General features: G+C 29.7%; 1 long non-coding RNA gene across 1 annotated transcript in view; it reads left to right on the top strand.

Moving 5' to 3' along the window:
• The first annotated feature begins 2,931 nt into the window (after positions 1-2,931).
• Positions 2,932-8,044, top strand: part of LOC106131264 (uncharacterized) — a 74,264-nt gene continuing 69,151 nt past the window's right edge. Inside the window, exons 1-2 of the long non-coding RNA XR_001228514.2 lie at positions 2,932-3,228; positions 3,604-3,831. This is a non-coding gene — a long non-coding RNA (uncharacterized LOC106131264). The remainder of the gene's footprint in view (positions 3,229-3,603; positions 3,832-8,044) is intronic.

Raw genomic sequence — 8,044 nt, 5'->3', positions numbered from 1 at the left:
TATCGTAACTGCACGTCAAACTTTTGATTTCAGTGGCTGGAAAATATAATTAATTATTGTGTTGAAACCGCAGGATAACGAGGTGAAGCTAATAGAAAAAAAAATTGCCTTTAATTCTTTTAAAAATTTTCTTTTTAATACTAACTTCTAGTCATTAATCAACTCGTAGGTGTGTAATAGTTGTATACTTTTTAATTATTCTTTACATAATGAGAAATTATGACAATGGCAACTTTTTCACACAAAATGGGTAAATGGGTACTCGGCTATTGAAATAATTATATACTTTAACACCATGATTAAACAACCATGGGAAAATTTGCATTCACATTTATTATTTTAATCAAAATGTTCTATTTCAAAAGACGACTATAATTATTGAAGACAGACGATAAATTTTCAGCAACAGTTTATATAAAATTTCATTTATTATGAATTCTTATACTTGAGAGTCAGATGAAAAGAGGAGGAAATACTAGAATATGCATTATAAATCGTTTTTTTATAAATCGAAGAATCTCAATATAGCTTTAAAAAAAACACAAAATATAATAAAACAAAGTTATAATTATAATTTTTTTAATACCTGCTACCTGCGCCAATTAATTAGTAATCTTTTGATAACCTATGTAAGTACAAATTATTTAAATTATAGATTACTGATCTCCTTTAATCGGCATTATTGGATACTGTGGGTCGCTTGTCTGTGGGAAGCATCATCTAATTATTTACGAAAAGAGTTCAACAGCAACAAAATATTACATTATTCATAACTCATTATTCTTTACTAGACAAACCTCGACAGTGGTTTCAAAACTTTTCCTTGCCTCAACAAATGAAGTTATGGGATTGCGTTGCCATTCGTGACCGTTTGTGCGTGCTGTCAACGCCTTGGGAAATGTCAAATTTGGCAATTAGCACTTTCAGTGTTAAATGGAGCCCTCGAAAGATAAGAGATTATTGTTAGATGCACGCTAGTCTAGTCTCTTTTGAGTTTCGTGTTGGAAGTATTTTATCAGTTACGAGTCACATTAATAATTTGACGTTGACTTTTGTTTTATTAACGTTTTGTATTCAATGTATTACATTGATTATTGTGTGAAAATAATTTTGGTGTAGTTTCATCAATAACTGAATTTATTTATGTACCTAACTGTGGAATTTTAAAATGTGTAAAGAAATGGCAGAATATCTAAATAATGTTATGATGTCATTAAGATGTCATCGTTTCTTTTAAATTTTAGTAAGTTAGTCATAGTAAAATTAATATCATGGTCCTTTATGTGGTTTGAGCAAAAATTTTATCCTTATCCCATGCATACTACAAACAATATAAATATTGTAATTTTGTATATAAAATAATCAAATAAAACTTCTCTCATGGGAGTAAATTTAAGGAAAAGTTATAACATATGGCAAAATTATTATACCTCCTTGATGCTTCTACATAATCTTATCACAATACTATCAATCAGGATCTTCAACAGAGGTCACCTTAAATGCCGTCTGAATTGTCAGTCACGGCATGATTCGTCAGTTACAAAAGCGTAGCCGCTAGAGGGCGCCGATCGTGCCGTGCATACAAAATGCAACTTGCAATGATCACTGGCCAATACTGTCATTATATCTATTTTCTTTATAGAACGGTTAGAAGATGAATGCTGGTTAACTGCGTTTTTTTTTACTAAATTACAAATTTACTAAATAAATTGTAAAAAAAATATTTTCTCTACCGATAACCACAATATACTTATCAGTGCAATTCTTGCAGAATTTAATATTTAATTTTATATTAAACAACAAACTTAAACAATTCAATATGTGACACCTGTTGGTTTGAAAAAAAACGCCTTATATTGAGTTAAGCTACCAGGAATTGAGGTATTCAACGAAGTTCAATAATTCAAGGTAAGTAATGATCACATTGGTGTAGAAAAAAAGTCTTTACCTCGTAAATCCATAATGGAGATTTAATAGTTAATACCTAATGAACATTATAATGCACAAATAACTGTGAATTATATAATGTATTCACACGCAGATGTTAATATTTTGTCATTGAAATCTGACATTTGTAGCCAATTTCAAAAATTAAAATAAATTTGAAGTTCAAAAAATAACAGTTAAACAAAGATAAATTGACGTCAACGAAGGGTAGCTCAATTTCAGCTTTTAACGTGTTTCAAATAAATCATTTATTATTTTACTAAACTTCTCTTTACTAAAAAGACAAATTTTGTTCTTGTATTTTAAGCATATAAGTAACAAAAGAGACAAAAATTGATAAAAGTATTTGCCCCGATTGGCAAAGACTTTCGCGTGAATTACAATAGGTAATGTTCATAACACTTAATGTTTTCGATTAAATATACTTGTAAGAAACGTTTAGGTTGCAAAATATATACCATTTGTTCATCGAAATTGCTATCGTGACAATAGTATTTTGCTCAATAAAATTTGACCGATTTATCATAATGATTGATTTATTGTCGCAGTCACTGGTTCAGGAAATGGAAGTCTCGTAAAACATTTATTTATTTATTTACGAGTATTTTTAACACATTTGTTTATAACGAAATAAACTGAACCATTAAATAAAACAATCAGAATAAATTGGATATCTTAGGTAATAATTTAAATAGGACTCAAGAGTCCACTATCTAAAAAAAGAATACCAAGTTTATTAGCCTTTCCCATGATTGACACAAATAACAAAAAAGGATTTAATAAAACTTACTACAATATGTAAAGTCACGTATACAATACGACATAACGTAACATTGACATAGCTGAACTCACGACCCGTTAGTAAATAATTCAGAAAAACGTCGTGACTATGCTAAACAAAGCTAGAAGATGTCTTTAACTATACACAAACACAGCAAGTGATTTCTAGCACTATGCTCAGTCTATCGTAACGACAACCAACATGCAAGCGTATATCGATCTCGCGCACTCTCAATCCAGGTTCTGTGCTAGAAGATCGTCATTATGTGATCCTAAATTACACGTTATTTTAGAGCCATAAACGTATTTTAAAATTCAAATTCAAAAATAAGTGTTCTTGAATGATTGTTTTAAATTTTAAGAAAAAAAACAACGAATTTTTGATTTTGTGAAAAACACTTCAAGGAACATGTTCATTTCGAACGTTTGAAATATGCTTTAAAATTTTCAACATTAGCGAAAAGAATAATGTAGGTTCCTATGTAATACTGTCTGATAAAGGTAAGTAACGTAAATATGATGGTTCTAACGTCAAGGTATTTAACCTAACTTAGAATGTTAACACGGAAGGTAGACAACTATTACTTCCCAGATATTATCTATATTTAATTAAAGAGTGGGAAGGTTTCCGTCATCATTACAATTTTCAATAACTGGCTAATTGGAAGCACTGGCCACTATTATAACTATACTAAAAGATTAAATTAATTAAAACCGAATGAAGTTTTCAAGACGCAATCATCTGATAGAAATTAAATCATCTTCGACTATAAAAAGCCGCTCTAATTGTTCTTTAGATCACGCAACATATTAAAGCAATTAATTTAAATCTATGGCTACCGTTACTGTTTTTTTATCCTTAACCTTAATTTTTAGCATACGTTGTGGTGTTTTTGAATTAAGCGGCCGTCGCTGGATACCAGGTGAGCGTGCGCCGGCGCAGTCAGCGACGCACTTTTCTTCCCAATCGCTCAGTGCAACAGCGGCACTAGCAGAGAACGAACTCGAGACCTCGCGGATCCGCGACTCCGACAGTGAACTGTGAACTTACGAACTCTGTGCATAGTAATCTGTGATTGTGTTTTCTTTAAATATATATTTTCGGTAAGTACGTCATAAAGTAATGTAAAATTTTCACTCTTTAATCGAAGAAAGTCATTCTTGTTACTATGATGGATGGTTTGTTTATTATTTTAAACCGTTTAATTTTATGAATGAAATGTTTAAAATGATTAATGGATGGACAAAAGAAATTAAATAGGCTGTCAAAATCTACTAGATGTTGTTTCGACTCCTCAATAGGTTGTTATATTAGAAAGCTCGATCATTGTAATGATGCGTTAAAGTCATGGATATTATAGCCTTCAAATCGAAGTTTTAACCTTTTAATAAAGGAAAACATTTAATGTGCAAAAAAATTACTTTCCTCAAAAATATATAATTATTATAAAATTTAATCATATACGCGTTTAAAACTGGTCAATTTAGCTATTTTTATTGTTTTAGATTTATAAGAAAAATAATTGATTTTTGTGCATCAACTTTACAAAATCCAATGCTTAGTTAAATATAAATTTTTTAACTAAAATTAACTTTTACAAAAATTAAATGAGTAATAAAATTAACTTTTTGTGCTTCCAGTGAATAAAATTAAGTGAATAAAACATTTGGTATAAATTAAAGAACAAAATAAAATAACGTTAAAGTTAACAAGTAATCAATAAATATTTAATACAATTATTTACATCTAATTGTTAATTGAAAGCTTATTACTATAGAAACTTAAAAATGTCTAAATTGCAGAGATAAAATATTTCGATTATAAGTATGATCTTTTTTTAATTTTGTATAATTTTCCATCCTGATCAATACAATAATACAATTTAAATTGAAATTATAAAAAGATTGTACATACAAAAAACATATCTTGAAAAGTTCTTAAGTTTCGTAACTTCGCCTAATTTAAAAAAAAAATAGGCGTTAGGAATCAAAAATAACTGCTGAGGGGTTATGAAAATTTCTGGGAAATGGTAATTATCTGTTGTAACAGACTACGATTAAAATTAGCATGTACCTGTAACGATCAGCGGTTTTTTCTATCGTTTTGTAACATCGATACGGTCAGTGCGAAATGTGTAACATTGTTGAGCCATAACCGGCGAAAATCGATTCAAAAATCGATGATTTAATATTTACTTACAAAATAATAAAATATACGTACCTACATATGTACGCCTAGTACCTAATGCAATAAAGTTCGAATCATTGCGCATAAATTTGAGTGACGTTTGAGTTCAAAATTATTTTTTTTTAAGAAAAACTTACTAAAGTTTTCAAATATATTCAAAATATTTGTAGATTGTTTAAGCTAGGAAAGAAGTGCTACTATTTCTCAATTTTTTGGTACAGTTTTTCATAACGGTTAATATTAAACAGCGTAAAATTTTACAAAAACACTTACGTGAATAGTGATGTATTTATTTACGTTTGTATTTTGTTAGACATTTTAATGAGCCATTACAATTTGCACGTTTGTACCTACTGCAATTACTGTAATAAATGCTCCTTTATATGTATAATTTTGTGTATATAAATAAATTAATAAATTTAATAAAAATATCTGCTAAAATATTTTGACATTTGGTTTATGAATATATTATAAAAATTTTTACTTGCATACATAATATCATGTTTAATTGTAATGACAAAATAACAGCGCAAGATAGCAAATAACATACAAAACGAAATCATTATTGTAGTAACGTTAAACATCGCATTTATAGTACTAAATTCCACAACATTAAAAATACATTTCTCAGTTTTCTCTTGGCGCAAATACCTTGTAAAGGTGCGATCATCGCGACCTACTGACGGGTACTCTCACTGTCACTGGACGCAAAACGAGGATGGCGTTATGCAAGTGTGACCAATTACCAAATTTAACTAACAAATATCTTTGCCGAATTCTATTCTCCATGGCGGTGACTTCCCATTGGCAACGGGCTTTCTTCACATTTTTTATTATATAAAAATGAAGCGCTCAAAAATATTCGTTGTTAGTTATTTAATAGTATAACTGAAGTCCTAAAGCTTTTTTGAAATATTTCTGTTCAAATATTTTATTTACTTTTATTTACACTTCGTCATCCTCCTGGTCATGATCAGCGACGATGACGATCCTGATTCGCCAGTTAGGTTTTTACACAGTACGACTCCTGTTTAAAGACGGATTATAAGATTTTTTCCAACTAAGTACCACAAGCTTATTGCTTGTAGGTTGTATTCAACTTTTTCGAAATAAATGCTGGAAGTAGAAAAATAAAGGTTCAATTTACTGAGCTTATGGATAGGTAAAACTAAAAAGCAAATTTAATAAACCAACATTTTTACAATAAGAATAGCATCGCAAATTATTTTATTACTTTGTATGAATATTTCATGCGTGAGTTACTACAAAGGCCAACCATGAAGGTAAAAATTGTAATTATTTGAAACTTTTATTGAATTCTAAAACATTAAAGTGAAGCGTATTGGCCCAATTGTAGTACCATTTTTCACACGCACTTACTATATGATAGTAAAATTTTATTGCAACATTGCATTAAATTTAATGTAATAATATACTCAAGAGAAGCAAAATGAGAAATACTCTAAGTGCAGCGTGGCGTAAAATCACTAAAGACAGCTTTTCTTGGTTAAGTGCAAAAATATGTATTTCGGGTTTGACATCTTTCCATTGAAAGTCTTTTTATTAATATACACAAATGGTATTCTGTGATCAAATATTAAAAATTGTATTAAATTTTTTATGTAATAAAACCACATAGAATGTCACTTAACAGATTGCGTTACGATATTTTGAAGCTATGGATATTTTTTTGTATCAAACCTTTTAACTGACTTCTGAATTTATTATGATCAGAATTTTCCTATAACATTATCCTCAAGGTTATAATTTTTTTTTTGTAACTTAGAGTAGATGATGATTCACAATTTGCTTGGGAACATTTTTTATACTTCTATTCTAAACAAAACCGTGCTTGTTTTTTACTTGAAACGAGTAGTTTATGTTTCGATGTTAAATATTTAATTAAATTAAATATTATTGTTCTAGATAATTACATCAAATTTAATCAAAATGTTTGCTCTAAGTTGTAAGGATATCATGAATAGAAAACTAATATAGCTCACTCAATTGACCTCGGAAAAACACCACAGAATGAGTGGTAAATATAGTTCTCGTCAGTTTTAATTATTTTTTGCTGTATCTGATGGGGCATGTAATAATATCTTTTCAAATTTTTCAATAGACATTTGAGCATAAACTAGATGTTTACAAAATGATAGTGGCAAAACTGGATCGAAATGTTAAATATTTGAAGATTTGCGTCGCGCTTGTGAAAGTGGCTGGTCGACATAACGTATTCAACACACGCGACTGAATCTATGGAGCGCGGTAAGGCACACGGCACACGGCACACGGCACACGTAGCGGTATTCTGACGCAACTAATTATACATAACGTTCAATAGACGAATCAACAGGTCGACGAAGAGCAAGCGAAAGTAAGACGTAACGAAACGCCTAAAGGCTGCACTATTTTTAAGAGTGTAATTTATGAATGAGATAAATCAACGGTTGCGGATCATAGGTTAGGCGGATTTGAGTTCACCGTAAGTGATGAAAGTGTCACCTTATGACATCTTAGGCGTACTTGTAACTCGAATATTTATATACCATTTCTACATTTTGATATGGAAGGTTTTATATATTACTGTATAAACGAATAGTTTAACACAAATATTATTTTTTTCTAAGTTCACACATTTTGCAGCTTTAAGGAATTAATTATTATATGTTATCTTTACTATAGCCCGAGTAAAGTAGTGATATGGCAATAAGCACTTCTGATTTCATTTAAAGATCCAAACAATTTATGAAAATTGAATTATAAATTCAACATTCGAGAACAAATCCTCAAAAATACATAACATTACAATACACATTAGTTCAAATATATAGTGATTTGAAATATAACCGAACCCATAACTTATAATGTTATTTATGTAACGACGCATTACATAGTCAGATGCCGTTCCCAGAAATGAATCGAAACCTATCTAATGCAGTTCAATTACTTATCTACATAATTATTATTCATTTGAAGGGTTTGTAAATCAAATCTGTCGTTTCAATTTAAATCTTGGTTCAGTTTTGGATCAACATGCAATGCATTCTTGTTATGTAAATAAACAAGATCTGCGGGGGCCGGCGTATAAGTATTTTTTTTACTCTGTATTCGGTGGCATAACTGTAT

This window comes from Amyelois transitella, chromosome 6 (genome assembly GCF_032362555.1).
Source record: "Amyelois transitella isolate CPQ chromosome 6, ilAmyTran1.1, whole genome shotgun sequence".
NCBI classification, from domain to species: domain Eukaryota; kingdom Metazoa; phylum Arthropoda; class Insecta; order Lepidoptera; family Pyralidae; genus Amyelois; species Amyelois transitella.
This window is presented reverse-complemented; position numbering and strand designations above follow the sequence as displayed.